We start from the raw sequence: 19,617 nt of genomic DNA, 5'->3' as shown, positions 1-19,617 counted from the left end.
TTTTCAACTCATTTTATAGATGCACAGCCTGAGAACTACCTAGTAATTCTGAATCCATTGCATCCTCTATGGGCATTTCAAAATACTCTGACTTGGGCATAGTTAGTGAATCATGTTTGAGCATTTGGGAGGAACACCACATGCTAACATATCATTCAGCAAGATCCATTTGACGTTTGCTTTTAGGTGTTAATGATTTGGAGTTTTAATTTTACCAGCCACTCTCTTCAGTCCAATGTTGGGAGATGAAGTGGGTATTTTATGAACCAAATTATGTTTTTAAAAAATTTCTTAAAAAGTTATATTTTTTGCCCATCCTTCATCATTCCCCTGAAAAGGATTATGAAGTTCTCTTCTGTAGAATTTTCTAGGATGTTGCTATGAAATTGGAAAATCTTGTCACACCTTGAAGATTCTACACAGACCATGCATACAAATCACTTTATTTGCTGTTGTCTGTCTACTCTGAAATGTTAGTTTTGATCACGCAAAGTTTTTCTTAGCCTGACCTATATAAATCAGAAACAATGTAATTCTCTCTCAAACCTCAGAAAATATGTGCATGTGTATCTCTAGATAACGTGGATAATCAAGTAATGACTAATGGTGGAAAGTACAAAAGAAATCATTATGAAGAATGCATCAATTTGACTATTCCCTTGCTTCTTTATCATGCTTCTGCAAATTTACAGTAACTATGGTTCTTGTTTCTCTTCTACCAAGACAGTTACCAGCATTTAATAAAGTCTCATGCTGAGAGAATTACTTGTGTCTATACGTGTGTGTGTCTGTGTGTGTGTGTGGCAAAGTGATGATCTGCAAAATTCCTATGACACTTGGCACTGAGGATGCTGTCCATATGTTTCTGTTTTGTTTGCTAAAGTCTCTTTGTGCAAACCGGAGGACATCTTTCCTAAATATACTCCCTGGTGATTTCCTGTTACCAATACATGCTGAAACCACAAGGAATTCAACACAGCCTTTTCATGAAGCTAAATATATCTTACAATTTTGAGATTCTTTGTGAATCAATTTAACAGTGAAGTGATTCTTCAGTTGCTGAAGGCTGAGTGGTCTCTCTGGAAGGCAGAACAGGAGCAGTGGTGCACAAATCTCTGCGCTGTTACTCCTTTTCTTTTACCTTCTATGAAGGCAGCATTCTTGTTGACATACTTAAAATGCCAAATCAAAAGTGTTTCCTTCTTTTGTCTTTCTTTAGTCATGTAAAAATACATTTTAAATTAAAAGATAACATTTTAAGTTCCTTTTTTGTGATGTGGTTAATGTATGTATATGAAATCTTTAAAATACACTGAAAGAAACGAAAATTTGTTTTCATCTCTTTTATGATTATGTAAAACATATTCTAAAGAAAACTTATCAGGAGCCCTCCAGGCATATTTATTAATGTTCATTTTCTTCATGGAAATTTGTAGAAGTCAATGTGTCTAAGAAGGACTTATTTATAATGACTAATGACTATACTATTAATGGATTATTCAATGATACTACTTGGTTCTTAGCCATTACATCACCAAACAAACTTATTAGAAGTGAGTTCTTTTAGTAAAGAAATCTCAGATAAATATATTGTACTGTATCTAGTAAAGAAATCTCAGACAATTATTATATATCAGATATATATTTGTACGTAGTTGGGGAGTGGTGCAAGGGCAGAAAAATAGCAGAATTTTCGAAACTAAATGTTATCGTTCAGCAGTTTTTCCAAAAGAAAGTGTGTTTCTGTATTCCTGTATTCCATTCTCATGCTGCTAATAAAGACATACCCGAGCCTGGGTAATTTATAAAAGAAAGAGATGTAATTGATTCAAAGTTCAGCATGGTTGGAGGCCTCAGGAAATTTACAATCATGGTGGAAGGTGGAGCAAAAACATCCTTCTTCGCATGGCAGCAGCCAAAAGAAGTGCCAAGCAAAGGGGAAAAGCCCCTTATAAAACCATCAGACCTCGTGAGAACTCCAGTCACTATCATAAGAACAGCAGCATGAGGGGAACTCCCTCAATAATTCAATTACCTCCCACCATGTCCCTGCCATAACATGTGGGATTGTGGGAGCCACAATTCAAGATGAGTTATGGGTGAGGACACAGCCAAATCATATTGTTCTGCCCCTTGCCCCTCCCAAACATCATGTCCTCACATTTCAAAACACAATCATGTCCTTCCAACAGTCCCCTGAATTCTTAACTCATTCCAGCATTAACTCAAAATTGCAAATCCAAAGTCTCATCTGGGACAAGGCAAGTCCCTTCTGCCTATGAGCCTGTAAAATCAAAAGCAAGTTACTTCCTGGATAAATGGAGGTACAGGCATTGGGTAAATACACTCATTCCAAATGGGAGGAATTGGTCAAAACAACGGGACTATAGGCCCCTGCAAGAGTGATATGCAATAGGGTCAAAACAAAGTGGCTACAGGCTTCATGCAAGTCTGATATGCAATGGGGCAGTCATTAAACCTTAAAGTTCCAAATGACCTTCTTTGACTCCATGTCTCACATCCAGGGCATGCTGATGGAAAAGGTGCGTTCCCATGGCCTTAGGCAGCTCTTCCCTTGTGGTTTTTCAGGGTACTACAGTCCCCCTCTCAGCTGTTTTCAAGGGCTGTTGCTGAGTGTCTGTGGCTTTTTCAGGCACACAGGACAAGCAGCCAGTGGATTTACCATTCTGGGGTATGGAGGATGGTGCCCCTCTTCTCACAGCTCCACTAGGCAGAGCCCCAGTGGGGATTCTGTGTGGGGGCTCTGACCCCACATTTCCCCTCCATACTGCCCTATCAGAGGTTTTCCATGAGAACCCCACCACTGCAGCAGACTTTTATGCTCTGCTTCCTCTTGAACACTTTGCCTCTTAGAAATTTCTTCCACCAGATAGCCTAAATAATCTTTCTCAACTTCAAAGTTCCATAGATCTCCACAGCAGGGACAAAATGCCCTCAGTCCCTTTGCATAGCAAGAGTAGCCTTTACTCCTGTTCCCAAAAAGTTCCTCATCTCCATCTGAAACCACCTCAGCCCGAACTTTATTGTTCATATCACTATCATCATTTTGCTCAAAGCCATTCAACAAGTCTCCAGAAAGTTCCAAACTTTCCTACATTTTCCTGTTCTGTAAGTCTCTAGGAAGTTCCGATTTTTCCCACATTTTCCTGTCTTCTTCTCAGCCCTCCAAACTGTTCCAGCCTCTGCCTGTTACCCAGTTCCAAAGTCCCTTCCACATTTTTGGGGGTCTTTACAGCAGCACCCCACCCTCTACAGTACCAGTTTACTGAATTAGTGCACTCCCATGTTGCTAATAGAGACATACCTGAGACTGGGCAATTTATAAAGAAAAGAGGTCTAATTGACTCACCATTCAGCATTGCTGGGGAGGCCTCAGGAAACTTACAATCATGGCAGAAGGGGAAGCAAACATGCCCTTCACATGCCAGCAGGAAGGAGAACTCCCAAGAAAAAGGGGGAAAGCCCATTATAAAACCATATGATCTTGTGAGAACTCAGTCACTATCATGAGAGCAGCTGCATGGGGGTAACTGTCCCCATGATTCTGTCACCTCCCACTGGTTCTCTCCCATGACACATGGAGATTATGGGAACTAAATTCAAGATAAGATTTTGGCTGGAGAAATAGCAGGACCATTTCAGTTCCTAAACTCATCAATTAATCACTTCTTGACGAGTCAGGTCCACATTGCTCTACGTGATATAAACAAATGATGTACTCAGAGGCTAATGAATTATGAATAATTTTTTATCTGCTAATTTATACTAGCTATATTAGATTTCTTTTTTTATTCATCTAGTTATTTCTGCTTCTGTTATATTGTTTCCTTAGGCATTTATCTCACTTTTGGTATTTTTTCTTTGTTTTACATTTGATTTGATAATTAGCACCCAAATTAGAATATTTGTAAAAACTGTGTAAATAGGCACGAAGTGAGCACTTGTACTTTTAATGAATGGTTTTATATATGTTTTTATAGTTGAAAAATTATTTTTTTACTTACTTTTTGGAGAATAGTTGAATATGCCAGACATAGTAGCCATTCAGGCTGTCCACAAACATTACAGTTCTTCTAGGTATAGTAATATTGTGCCTTCTCAACACTTGAAGTTACATGTGCTTGTGAGACAGTTGACTAACAAAATGTAAGCAGTAGAAATATGTGTCACTTTCAGGCCAAAGTTCTAAGAGCCAGTGTGAGAACACATTCTCCTACCACTTACTGTGGTTGATCATGGAGGTAGGTGTCAAGATGAGGTCACTGGGTCTCTTGAGTGACTCTAATAAGCACAATCTCCAACAAAACTTTGGTTGACATGGAATACAACTAACAAGTAAACCTTTGCTTTTATAAGGAACTGAAAGTTGAGTTGCATGTTACCAAGAAATTGAAAATAAATTATAAATTAAACATTAGTATGAGAAGCCATTTATTGGGCCGGGCACGGTGGATCATGCCTGTAATCCCAGCACTTTGGGAGGCCAAGGTGGGTGGATCACGAGGTCAGGAGTTCAAGACCAGCCTGGCCAACATGGTGAAACTCCGTCTCTACTAACAATACAAAAATTAGCTGGGCATGGAGACACGTGCCTGTAATTCCAGATACTTGGGAGGCTGAGGCAGGAGAATTGCTTGAACCCAGGAGGTAGAGGTTGCAGTGAGCCGAGATCGCACCATTGTACTCCAGCCTGGGTGACAGGGTAAGACTCTGTCTCAAAAAAAAAAAAAAAAAAAAAAAAAAAAAAAAGAAGAGAAGTCATTTATTCATAGCTGTTGCCTTCTTAACAGTAAGGAATCAAAATAAATGAGAAAGTCCCAAATTCAATTATTAGGTTCCCCCAAAATTTGATAGTAAATGTATAAATGGATGAGGAATTCACTAGGAAAATAAAAGAATTACAAGAGGAAAATCATGAGTGTATTCACATAAGTCATTATAAGTATTTCTCAAAATGTTTTCTAAAATAAAATTGTTTACTATCAATAGATTTTAAAGTAAAAAGGAAAGCAGCAATAATTGAAAATAATCAACTAATTTTCATTAGCTGATTCAGCTCTGTAATGAATATCTGATAACAATAATGCATTGCTGGTGAAAGTAGTGATAATGTCAGTGTGAGATGGAAGAAGAAGAGCTGGACTGTTACTACGAAGAGGATCTCTTTGACATCAAGGTTGCTAGCATCAGCACCAAGATCACTGTTTCTCATTACACTCAATAGCACTAGAAAAATTTTCTATATTTACAAAATTGTTGAAATTATTGCTGCTTCATTGTCTCATGGAAAATAGACCACAACCTTTTAATTAACATTTATAAATATTGTGTTATTGTTCTCTCCTTTCATCATAGAACTCAGTGGAGAGATGAGGGTGGAGTTTTTTGGTGGTTGAACTTTTGGATAAGCTGAATAAAATCTACACAGGCTGAACTCATTTTTATTCCATTTTGTTGTTAAAACAAATGACAAACAAAAGCTTCTGTGCCAGCATTCTCTCTTCTTTCAGGCTGAGTCATTTCCTAAGAGGCTCCTTATCCCTTAATGTAGACTACTGGCAGATACACCCTAGTATCATTTTAATTACGTTTAAGCAAGCTTGGAGATGGTAGTCATTTAAATCACAAGACATGCACAATATTTTCAGCAATTTCATTAAGTCATTCCCAATACTGAAACTAAAGATTTTCTCCCTTTCCAATAGTATGCAAATTATAGATTACTAACACCAAATAAACACCTAGCAATATTATTACATTTATTCTAAGAAACATTAACATAGGAAACTTGGTTTCTTCTAAACACATCACTATAGGTACAATTGGAAATACAAAAACATTTCATTTTAATAAGGGGAAAATTAGGCAATACATATAAGTAAACTTAATTTAAAAAGTGAATGACCTTTATGAATTAACAGAAATCATTAGATGTACTTAAAACAAGACCTGAATAAATGTTTTTGATTAGGAAACAAAGTATTCTTAAAATTAATATATAAATTTAAATGGGGTTTTACGTGAGACTGCTAATCAGGGTCAATTTTTTAAATTGTTTAACATAACCTTAAAGTTTATGTGGCAATAAATAAAGGGAGTCTGAAAATAGCAAAGATTATGAAACATAAAATTGTGTCATGTATTATAAATCTTTTGCCTATACATTTTTAAGTCAGGTTATTCGTTTTATCAGCAAAGATGGCTAGAGTGTTGATTGGAGTCGTGTTGGATTTACAGATCACTTAGAGTAAAATTGACACACAAAACATATAATAAGTATTCTGATCCACAACATGGTATACTGCTAAAATTATTTTTATCCTCATGATTTTCAAGTTTCAACAGGTAGATGAAAACTGTGCCTTAATCTTCCTTTCCTGATTTTACAGAATCGCAACATCAATTAGAAGGAAGGACTCTGGGCTCTTTCAGGTCTTTCCCGGTCATTCACACAACCCTGTAGATGCTTGGTCTTCTGGCTTCTCAGTAACATGTCAAGGCTTTTCAAAGTTTTCTGCGGACATTTCATTCCCCAGCTTTGGTCAGCTTCTTGTTTGCTCCAACTGTTATCAATACCTCTTGTAAGCTGCCATATTATTAAACTTTTTAAAGTGAACTAATGTCCATAAAAATTATTTTCTCCATGATCCAAATCAAGTCAGTTCTGATTAAGGTCAAATTAATACAAGGCCTGTGAGAGAAGGTTTTCAGGTAACTGCAGAGGGGTCCAGATAATGTCAATTTTCTGTGAATAAGGTTTTACATGAGTTCCAACTCTATTCTGTGTCTACCAGTGAGTAGCTGGTAAGCTACTATTCTTCATGAATACCGCGATAGTGAGTTTTGGGCTTTTAGGGTTACCACATACCTGGGAGAGGGGAATGTGACTACAATGAGTTTAAACACCACGAAGTTCCTAACTCTTACTGAGACAGTCATTTTTCTTGAATAACTACTCCTCAGATTGTTGCATGCTTTAATTTTCAAAGTTCTGAAAAAGTTGATATTGGCAATTTTTGCCAAAATTTTTATTGATTTTACAGAGGGGCAGATTTTTGGAGTCCCTGACTCTGCCATTTCTACTGGTAATTATCCTTTTACATTCTTTCTTTCTTCCTTCCTTTCCTTTTTCTTTCCCCCCTTATTAAACTGTCTAGGACTGCATTAAAACAATGAATATAAGTAATGAGAGCAATATCCTTCCTTAAACTTGAGAATTAACTATACCTTTTGTCACTGAGTGTGATGTAGGTTTTTTTTCAACTATATACTTTATTATATTGAGTTATCTCCCGTTCTAGTTTGCTGAAAGGTTTTAGTTGTTGTTGGGTTTTCTTGTTTTCTTGTTTGTTTTTTGTTTTTTAGTTTTGCAAAATGTTTCTCCTGCATTCTGAATGTTTTGGGGTAATCATATATTTTTTTTGTCTGTTAATATGAAATACATTGATTTTCAAATAGTAACTATACTCATTCATGTTGTTTTATACTGTTTCTATATTTCTAGATTTAATTTCCTATTATTTTGTTAATTTTTGGGGGTTCATGAGAAAATTAGGTTGATAAATGTTTTCTATTCTTTTGACTACTCATTTAGTCAACTAAAAAAAAGCTTTAACTACCTGAATCATATTTGTATATTTGTAAATTTTGCATTTCAATTGTATTTTTCCCCATGCACTTTGAAGCGTTTTAATTAGGTGCCTGTACACTTAGGATTGTTATATCCTTATATCCCATATATATATATTTTTTTTTGAGACAACGTCTTGCTCTGTCACCCAGGCTGAAGTGCAGTAGTACAATCAGAGCTCACTGTAGCCTCGACATGTCAGGCTCAAGCCATCCTCTTACTTCAGCCTCCCAAGTAGAGGTGTCACTATGCTGCCAAGGCTGGTCTCAAACTCCTGGCCTCAAGCATATTCTCCTGTTGAACTGACCTCTCTACCATTATAAAATGTTTTTCTTTTCCCCGGTGATATTCCTAGCTTGAAACCTACTGTGTCTGATATTATTTTATTCAATTCAGCCTCCTTTGCTTAGTGTTTTCACAATGTCTTTTAAAATCTTCTACTTTTAGCCTACTGGTATATTAATATTTAAAATTCATTTCTTATATAACACATATAGTTAGGTCTTTTTAGTCAGCTTGATCTCTGTCAACAAATTGCACTTTTAGATTATTCCAATTAGATTGAATATAACTATCAAAATGGTTGGCTTTGAATCTGCCATCTTGTAGTTTGTTTTCTATTTGTTCCATTTTTCTCCATTCCTTTTTTCCTGTCTTCTTTTGAGTTAAATGAAAACGTTTTATAATTCCACTTTCTCTTCAATACTGGCTTCTTCCTCATCTCTTACTTTAAATTTTCAGTAGATCCTCCAGGGTTCACAATATACATCTTTAACTTATCACAGTTTATTTTCAAATATAATGCTACTTCCTATATATCTTGAAAGAAGATAACAAGATTTTACATCTGTTTCTCTCCTCATGTGCTACTGATGTTATTATTTTTATTTCTATATAATATACACATTTGTATTATTTTTGTTCACATAATTGTTTTCAAAGAGATTTAAATATGAGAATAAAAAACTTTTACATTTTCTTTAGGATTATAATTTAATGGCATTTGCTATTCATCTTTCTAAATTTAAATTTCTATCTTATTTTTTCTCTGCCTGAAGAACATCCTTTAATATTTTTTGTAGTTCCAATCTGTGAGTGATGAAATATCTCAATTGTTATTTGTCTAAATAATTTTTCTTTCACTACATTTTTGAAAAATATTTTGCCAAGTAGAGAACAGTCAGACTGACAGTTTTGGATTTTTTTTCCTCACAGTACTTTAAAGATATTACTATATTTTCTTCTTGCTTGCATACATTTTGCCAACAATGTTTTTTCACTTTTATGTTTGCTCCTTTGCACATAATAGGTCATTTTTTCTTCCCTCTCTAGCAGCTTTTAAGATTTTTCTCTGCATTACTGGTTTTACCAATTTGATTTTGATATGCCATAGTACTGTTTTTTGTGTGTTTATTCTGATTGGGGTTTGTTTAACTTCTTGGATGTGTTGATTTATAGTCTTCACCGTATTTTAAAATTCTCTATTCTTATTCCAGATACTACACTTTCCTTCCACTCCCATCCTTAGCCTTCTGCCTTTCTCCTTCTGTATCTAATTACACTTGTTAGAATATGATTATCACTGTGGCTCTTTTTATTTTCCTGTCTTCTTTTTTTTTGTTTGTTTTTAGATCTCTGTTCTCATTTCCTTCCTATGACTTCATTTTTACTGATCTCTTCTTCTGTAATGTCTAATCTGCTGTTAATTCTCTACAGTGCACTTTTTATTTTAGTATGTGTTTTTTTCTTTACAGATTTTTATTTGGTAATGCTTTATATTTCTTATTTCTCTATCATTGTCACGTATTTTTTTAATTGGGCACATATAAGCATAAGGCACATATTTATAATTGTTTTCATATTTACAAATGTCCTTCATTGCCAGTTGTGTCATCTCTCTTATTTATGAATGTCACTCTTGATTATATTTTCTTGTGATTATGAGGCAGATTTTCCAGCTTTAGTGATTAGATACCTAACATTGTGAATATGATGTTTAATGTTGGATTTTGATGTATTCCTTTATATCGTGATGTAACTTGTTCTGGTGCATAATTAAGTTCTTGGAAACAGTTAAATGCTTGCTTTTAAGTTTTTTGGAGTGTATCTTGACCAACTTTTAATTGAGGGCTAATTTAGACCTTCTACTAAGGTGTCACCCTTCTGAGATTTCTCCATGTCTTTAAAGTCTTCAGCTCTGGCTAATGGGAATAATTGCTATTCCCCGCTGTGTGCAGGCTCTGTGAATTGTTGCACTTTCTTAGTTCCAGTAGTTCTTTCCCTGCTCATGTCATTTCCTCTCACATAGGTGCAGATTAGATTCAGGAGGTCCCTAGGTAGATTCTAGAGCTTGCTCTTTCCTTCTCTCTCTCTTAGCTCCCCTTTCACTGCTAGTCTGTTTTATAAATTCTAGCTACTCAGACCTCTTTAACCTTTAATCTCCGTCTTCCTAAATCTGTGTGGTGGCTTGGTTCTGCTTGGATTTTCCTTCTTTATGCCGCAGCACAGGGACTACTTCTAGGCAAATGGTTTTCAAACTGAAATGATTTTGTTCCATAGTAGACATTTGCAATGTCTGATAACAATTTAGGTTGTTACAACTAGGGTAGTGCTACTACACTAGCACCAAAGCCAAGGATGCTGCTAAACCTTCCACAATGTACAGGTGAGCTCCCTACAACAAAGAATTATCCAGCCCAAAATGTCAACAGTGTACAAGGTTGAAAATCTTTTCCCTAGGTAGTTTCTCGGGAATATTATCATTCTCTCAGGTATCATAACCCTGCATGGCTTAATGCCTCAAAGCTGTATTCTGTAATATTTTGTTCAGTCTTCTAGTTATCTGAGTTGGAAATATAAATCCAGTCTTTCTTAGTGCATCATGGCCCAAAGTGGAAATCTTTCTTGTCTCTTGATAATAATATTTGTATTCTATTCATCCTCCTAACTTGCTTATGTACTTAAATTTTATAGATTCCTTGAATGTGTAGACTCTCAGTTTAAATTTCCTGCTAATATTGCTTGTACTCACAATGTGTTAAGGTGTGGGCTATGATTAACTGAGAATTGAGGATGCTTACTTTGTACAAAGGAAGGATATTACAACACAGAGAATAACTTATGCCTCATTTTTATCTCCAAAGCTGCTCTCAAAACTCACAAACTATATATAACCTATCTTTGTGAAGTTTTCTGAAGTATGCCTGCCTGATAACTCCAGCTTTTGATGGGGAGAGGAGGCAGAGAAATTCTAGGCAGACAGGTGTGGGTCCCTGGTGAAGCCCCACCCTAAAGCTGAAAAGCCTGAGATTGTGGCCCAAAGTGAGAATTTACATCCTTGTTTTCCCACTTGAATGTTGCCTTTTCAAAAATCACCTGTGGCCTGCCCCACCAGCCCCCATCCTGTGCCCATAAAGACTCCAGACTCAGCAAGCAAAGAGGAGAAGGGACTGGACATCAGAGACTGTGGCTCGACATCGGAGAGAACCAGCTTGACCTTAGAGGAACAGCTTGATGGCTCACTTTGAGAAGAATCCAGCTGGAGATGGCTGAACTTCAGGGGCAGATTACCTTCCATCCTATCCCTTCTTCAGCTCCTCTTCCCACTAAAAGCCACTTTCATTGGCAATAAAATCCCCCACCTTTACCATCTTTTAATTTATTTGTGCAACCTTATTTCTCCTGGATACCAGCCAAGAGTTCGGGTGCCATGAGTACAAACACAAAAGGCTGTCACACTGGCCTTTCACCCTCACTGGCAGAGGGCAGCCGCCTGATGTGAAAACGCAGGAGGCCCACTGAGCTGTTCACCCTTAAGCCATCTTCAGATGGAAGAGCTAAAAGAGCACTGTAACACTCTCCCTCTGGGGCTTCAGGGATCGCATGCACCTCCGCAGATGCTGCCATGAGGCCTGCACAGTGTTTGCTCCTGCCAGCACCCAGAAGCACTCACCCTGACTCCTGCACCTGCTCACCTATGCACTCCATCCCACAAGGGGTGGACTGCTGCAGGTCTGAGTGAGTGGAGCTCAATCCTGCCAGTGCTGAAGCAGCCAGCTGGTTCCAGGGTTCATGCATTCCAGTTCCCGCCTTATACGCTTGCATGCTCCCTCTTACTAGGAATTGAAAACTGCAGGATGGGTAAATGAGGCATCCCTGTCACGAGTCCTATGAAGGGGATGGGAAAATATCCTGCTTCAGTTCCATTTCTTCAGAGCTTTTAGCCTGATTCCATTAGGCTGTGGCATGTTTCCACCACATCTAGAGAGTTACGGGCCAAGCTCCAGAAAAAGGAAATCACAGAGAGAAAAGCCCAGAGAGAAGACCCTCCTTCGTGGGCTTAGAGTGTGGCACATCTTTCATGTTCCTGATTTGAGTCCCTGATTCTGCAGTTCTTCCCAGGATGGGCTGACATCAGGGATGATTAGTCCTGTGAGTGAAAACTCAAATCTTACTATAGCACAACTTTACCTATGAGACATTAGTACATGTCCCGAAATGTGGTTTATTGTATGATTTTTATTAAACTGAGACCGGTTCTTGATCATGTATTCCTCACAGTAAAATTAAGAGCATGTCAAATGTATTTTAGTTTTTCTGATCTTTTGGAGACAGCTATTCAAGCAAAAGCAAAATATGCTTATATCTAACCAAAAGCATGGTTAACTGCCCAGACTGAAACCAAATGAATTCATTTTGAATCTTACTTTGACACTTAGCTTTGTGACTTTAAAGAAGCTAATGTAATGTCTCAGTGTTCTTATCTGAGATCTTTGATATGTCATCTTGGGATAATACCTTATTCCTCAAATGGTAATAATTCTATTGCTGATATTTGAAAACATTTTATACTTACTTTAACTTAACCAAAACAGTTGAGCAATGGGTTTAAAACACACAAACATGCACACACACACACACACACACGTAATAATAAAATTATAGCTTAATTCAACAAGTTTCAGCTTCAACATTTTATTTTTTAAATGTACTGCAAAAGAAAGTGGTATATGAAATATGACTGCTACTGGTATCTGTAGTAAAGGACAGACACCAAGAATAGGCAAAAGATATAACCTGTAGTAAAGAAAGTGAAAAAAAAAAAATAAAAGCAAGGAAGGGAATGTGGGAAGGAATTGTTTCTTTTGAGAACTGGGTGACTCTATTATATATGTTAACCCCTTCGATTCTTGAAATTGGACTACAGGGTAGTTATGCTTATCATCCTGTTACACAGGAATATGAAATTGAGAGAAGTTCAGAAATGCATTTTAGAACACTTGTTCTGTAAGCTGGCTACTAGAATTTGAACACAGGCCTGCTAAATCTAATATGCTTTGCTAAAGAAAAGCACCGTATTTCAACTCATTTCCCCCAGGAAAAAGACAAGTGAGATGATGCCCAATGATCTTTTTTCTGCTTCTTCACTTTAATGTCATAAAAAAGCCACCACAGTGGGGCAGAAAATTAAACCATTACCACTCAAACACAGTACTCAGACATCCTAAGACTTCTTTATATTATTCCCAAATGCACTAAATCTGCCAGCTCTCAAACTTCCCACTAACCACTAATTTATCTAACAAAGCCTATCAAAACTGATTTGGTATAACAAGCCGTAGCACATTTTTAAAATGCCTAATATGAATGGACTATGATTGTTGCTAAATTGTTAAACTCATTTTTGAATATCATTTTATATTTTACCAATGTTTAAAGTCCAAAAACATATAAGGCTCTGTTTTAAAGATCTGATTTTCAAGAACATCTATTTATTCTCCTTTGAGGGAAATGGCATTTATTGTAGAGTTCAGGACTCCCCCATCGGCTCTTTGCAAGACCTCATGCAATCTCAGTTCATTTACTCTCTTAAGCTAGTTCCCAAGGTAAAAGGAAACACTGTTTACCACATATCTGGCTATAAATTGCTGTGAGAACCAAGGTAGTACTGAGTGTTTTGAAATTATGGAATGAAAGATAATATTCATGTTGCAAATGTGATCAGTCCTGCAGTGACTGTAAAAGAATATACAGTTGATGACGTGGTTGGAATTTACCCAGTGTGAGTGTATGATTCAAGCCCATAATAATTTCTTATTTTTGCCCACTATATAATCCAGAATAAAAGTTGAAGCAAGTATAAATCTACCAACCAGAAATCATTTATCAAAACTAAATGCATATTTCTGTGCTAGTTTCAAATTGCATTAATACTCACTTTCACTATTTCTTTAAGCAAAGTCACACATCTTCATTCCTCTCTCTACCAGATGATATTAAAAGATATTTTGTTAGGAAAGAAGCAAATACAAATGAATTCAAACATCATGTCAGATACTTCTTCCTTGATATTAAGAAGTAAATCAAACTTCAACTCTCAATGCAAAAACGCGTATTAGCCTCTGGTAATCACAAGTTCACGATATTTCCTCTTTTTAAGAATGAGGTAGAGTGAAAGTGGTGGTTATCTGCGTGTCTTATTGAGATATTTGTTTTAGTCTTAATTGATAGTCTTGAAGTCTTAAAATCAGAGATACAGTCAATAATCATTGGGTGGTTACTTTTTTGAGAAAAAAAAAAATCTGCTGTGTTGTCTATTTCCTACCTACTTCTGTTATAGCACTGTGGGGCTAGTGTTGCTATTAGCCCATTTTATAAATGATACAAGTGAGACTTTTAGAGTGACTTACTCAAGGTTATAGAGTTACAAGCTGTCAAAATAGAATCAAACTCAGGCAAACTGACTTTTAAGTGCCAGAAACGAAATCACTTTACCATACTGCCTAATGTTAATGACTATGAGAAAGGAAATCATTTAAATCCTGTTACACACTGAAGAAACATGCTTACTGCCAACAGTTCTCAAAATGTGGCCCAAATTAATTACAGAAGAGAAAGTGAAAGAAGAACTGGAAAAATTGCCTTTTTCTCACTCATTTTCTCAAGATAACATAGTAGAATTTTCTAGAGGCTATGTGATGTGTGATATCACAACCAAATAAAGGCTGAAAAAAAAATTTAAGAATCAAACTGTCTTCTATTCAACCAGGCATTAAAAGAGACTTGTAAAATTGTAAAACATTGCCATTCATCTCACTAAATTATTTTTGTTTTTGAAAATAAAACTGTTTCTAAAATATATATTATTGTAAGACATACTATTTATTTTTAAATAAATAACTAAAGACAAAAAATTTCTAAGTTTAATTTTAATGAAATGTTGACATACATAACTCATATAAAATGGCAGTACTTTGATAGTCTAACACTTTTTAAGAAAGCGAAGGGGTTCTGAGACCGAAATATTTGAGAACCACTACTATAAGGCATTTTAATTACACACCATTTCCTCTGCCTAGGTCAGGTTAGCCTGATCTTCAGAAAGTCTAGGTGTTTTAAAACAACGTATCTGCTTGGATAGATTTATGGCCTAAGCTTATCACCAGTCTACAACATCCTTTTCAAATTTCATTTTGAAAAATCTTCTTTTAAAGTATCGTATAAAGTTTTATTTTGTATGCCCGAATTTTGAAAAGGTCACTAGTTCAAAATCAATGGAGTGGTTTTTCATTCCTTTTAATGTAGGATCAAGTTCATTTTGATTTGGTACTCAGTACATTATAATAACCCACTGAGTGCATGAAACTAAATGAGACAAACTGTATTGAGCAAGTGGCACTCTTGAAGTTTTCATAACTTCGTGTTGCTAGGAAACAACTTTACTATCAGCTCGAAGTTTAAACTTGGAGCATCTGCTTCATTTAAAGTCTGGCTTGCAGGCAGTATAGATTGCACTGGCATTGGGAGGGGGATAAAAAGCAAAAGCAAAACCAATTACTTTCTAAAAACAACAACAATGTTAAAAGTCTTGAAAGCTGAGGGTCTTATGCTATATTTGTAATTATATCCTTTGGAACTGTTGCTAGAGGGGATGTCTTTCTGCTAACTCATAAACCTGAAGTCCAGAGTAGAAATCGGGATCATTCAGGTTCAAAAGTTCTAAGAAATGTAGAGTGAGAATTGCATGATGCCATCTCAGCCTTTGAGGAGGGAGTAAGAGGGGAAAATATACTCTGTGTCGTTGGCTTGCATTTTAACATATTCTTCTCAGGCAAAATTACTACTTTAAGGAAATGTTTTAGGATGTATGCAGACCATATATTCTACCCTTCCTTCTGCCCTTTTCCTTATTGTTTCATATTTCAGCATGTTATGATAAGTCTGGAACAGGATAGAGAAACAGCATATACTGTATTGGCCAATTATTTGTCCTTTTTATGCAAACTGATGCAGTAGCCTAGCACCATTTTTTCAAGGCATACCTGCTTAAATAAATTAATACTAACATTTCTACCATTTCATAAGGGAGGAAAATAAATTTATACCCCAATGAATGGAATGTCACATGACCCAACAAAAGCAAGTTGTGTTACTATTCTCATGTTAACAAATCCAAGTCCTAAAACTTGAACAATTTCTACTGTTTCACAGCATTTCCATCTATATTTTCACTCCTGAGAAGTTTGACAATTAAAAAAAAAAAAAGATCATCGAGAATAAGAGATGAACCACAAAAAAAAAAAAAAAAAGGCTGGAAGAGGATTTTACAGATTTTTAAGAAATATAACTCATCTGCCTGAGCATTCTTTCGGCACTCTCATTTTAAGGTTACTTCTAGAAAGAAGAAATGATTTTTAATATTTCCTTCATCTGGAGAAATAACTGTCACTGTTCGGTATTCACGGACTTCCTGCTGAGGACTGCTACCGCAGTACGCTCTGGTCTCACGATAGGCAGCCGTGATAAGCAAGGGCCCCTGCACAGAGATGGTTTGAATTATGTGGCTCCCTCCTGCTCCATATAACCATAGCAAGAAGAATGTAACAGTGGCCCTCCATTAGTGAACTTATTACCGTGATTCCCGAGTCATGATCCCGACCCACCTTAAAATCTACTGCTGGCATTTTCTTGTCATTGGATTGCCACATGAATTAGCAGTTTAAGACTCTGCCTCCTTACTAACACCAACATCTTATTTGTATGGCTTTGGCGCTAGTTCCTGCCTCCTTGTGCTCTACCTCTATCCCAGTTATCATCTTGAATTCAGTATGCTTTTGGGTCTCTGGTTAAATCTTAGAACTTTCCATTCAAAATAACGTACTTTATATTTCAGAACCACCCCTTAGATTTGGTACCTCTACTATGTCCTTGAATTGAATATTTGCATCTGTTTCTTGATATATGTATTTTTCATTTAAAATATTTGCTCTTAAGTTATATAATTTACCTGGTGAAAGACCATACAACACTACTTGCATGTAGTCTCCCTATCATTGATGAACTTGCATGTTTCTTTTCTCCAATAAATTTTATGTCAATTTTACTACATTATTGAAATTCCCCCAGAGTACTGCGATAATATTTATCAACTAGTTTTTATACTGCTGTTGTTTTAAATGAAACAGAGTTGAATTAAGGTCTAACGCATTCCCATAAAAATTGCCTAGGTTTCTTTTTTGAAATCTCATTTTATACAGGCAGTCAAGATATTCAAAGTTGGTTATATGAATAAAAATTTCCTCAAAAAAGTACTCAAATCTATCTCTGGTTTATAGGACAAGATTTTAAAATCTGGATTTAAACATTAGAGGTTGGCTTTGTAGTTAGTAGCTAGTGTTAATAGCATGGACATAGATAAAATGTTATACTCACATGAACAAATTTCATCCTTTGCTTTTGATAGTCTTAGAAAATGATTGAAATTAATGTGACTGAACTATTCTTCTTCCTAAAATAATTTTTGAGAACTGTTTGAAAAAGGTGGTGATAATTTTTTAATGTCTGGCTCAAAACTGATCTCCTGCAGTAAGCCTTCCCAGATAGTCTATTATTACAGACCACTATTTTTATATTTTACTTTTTATTTCCACTGTATAACGCTTTGCTTTCTTATTAATTGCTTTGGTAATCTTTCTTAGCTGCTGTCGCGCCTACAAGCCCTCAGAGAATTCTGCTTTCTTGGATCATGAAGATAAGGATCTCTCTGTCAGTGATATTATTCTTTAGCCTGAACAATTCGTTCTGTATAAAGTAGGTGTTCAATTAGGTATGGGATTATGGGAATACAGGATTATGTATTTATTAGTCTAAAGGCAAGCTATTCTGAGAAAGTTGCTGTCAAAAATTGTGAAAACATGTTTAAAAATTTTATTTATTACTTATAAGTAATATTGTTAGAGAAGAGGGCTGGGAAAAAGAGTAAGTGAATCTCAAACCACATTTTAAAGTTTCTTTTCTGCTAATTTAAATATTTTAGTTTCATTTAAAGGTTTAGTATTATAATTGAGAGTAGAAAAAGAAATTATGTTCATTCAGATTCTTTAGCCCATATACACAATTATATTTCTTTATATAGTTATACAGATTTTAAATTGCCTATTGGGGGTATAAAATAAAGTCTTCATATTGCCCACTAAATCTCATGAATTATAGATAGTTGCTTTTTACTTTTGCTTAAGTAATGCAAGGCCCTTTCCCTTTTTACTTATCTTGTTGACTCCTATAATATATCATCTACTAACTTTTCCTTTATTTCCCCTTCATTTCTCCATTTCTTAAAATATGTGATGTAGCCAATTACCAGTTGAGGACATACCTTTTCTAAATGTTTGGGGTTCATATTTGAAGACAATTAAAAATCTTGGACAAAGTTTTTCTATTGTTAAAAAGAGTATTACTAGGTTATACTCCAAATTTTTTTTTAAAAATTCAAATCTAGCACCATTGCTATATTCATCTCCTTTATTTTACCTGAGCAATGTATGATTTAAGAAGACTTACTGACACTTTTTTAAAATTAGAAAATTGATGTTGATACTATTCCTTTCCGTTTGTTAGCTTTCCTTCTAACAGTGAGATCCCTCTGCTGCAGGACTGCTGGAGTTTGCTGGAGGTCCATTCCAAACCCTGTTTGCCTGGGTATCACCAGTGGAGGGTGCAGAACAGCAAAGATTGCTGCCTGTTTCTTCCTCTGGAAGCTTTGTCCCAGAGGGGCACCACCAGACGCCAGCCAGAGCTCCCCTGTATGAGGTGTCTGTAGGACCCTACTGGGAGGTGTCTGCCAGTCAGGATACAAGGGGAGCACGGGGCAGGGGGGTATCAGGGACCCACTTGAGGAGGCAGTCTGTCCCTTATCAGAGCTCGAACTCTGTGCTGGGAGAACCACTGCTCTCTTCAGAGCTGTCAGGCAGGGACGTTTAAATGTGCTGAAGCTATGTCCACAGCTGCCCCTTCCCCCAGGTGCTCTGTCCCAGGGAGATGGGGGTTTTATCTATAACTCCCTGACTGGGGCTGCTGCCTTTTTTCAGAGATGCCCTGCCCAGAGAGGAGGAATCTAGAGAGGCAGTTTGAGTGGCCCTGCTGAGCTGCAGCGGGGCTTTGTTTACACTGTGAGGGTGAAACCGCCTACTCAAGCTTTAGCAATGGTGGAGGCCCCTCCTCCCACCAAGCCTGAGCATCTCAGGTCAACCTCAGACTGCTCTACAGTAACCAAAACAGCATGGTACTGGTACCAAAACAGATATATAGACCAGTGGAACAGAACAGAGGCCTCAGAAATAACACCACACACCTACAACCATCTGGTCTTTGACAAACCTGAGAAAAATAAGAGATGGGGAAGGGATTCCCTCTTTAATAATCGGTGTTGGGAACACTAGCAAACCATAGGCAGAAAGCTGAAACTGCATCCCTTCCTTACACCTTATACAAAAATTGACTCAAGATGGATTAAAGACTTAAAGGTAAGGCCTAAAACCATAAAAACCCTAGAAGAAAACCTGGGCAACATGGACAAAGACTTCATGACTAAAACACCAAAAGCAATTGCAACAAATGCCAAAATTGTCAAATGGGATCTAATTAAACTAAAGAGCTTCTGCACAGCAAAAGAAACTATCATCAGAGTG

Source organism: Macaca thibetana, chromosome 13 (genome assembly GCF_024542745.1).
Source record: "Macaca thibetana thibetana isolate TM-01 chromosome 13, ASM2454274v1, whole genome shotgun sequence".
Lineage (NCBI taxonomy): Eukaryota > Metazoa > Chordata > Mammalia > Primates > Cercopithecidae > Macaca > Macaca thibetana.
This window is presented reverse-complemented; position numbering follows the sequence as displayed.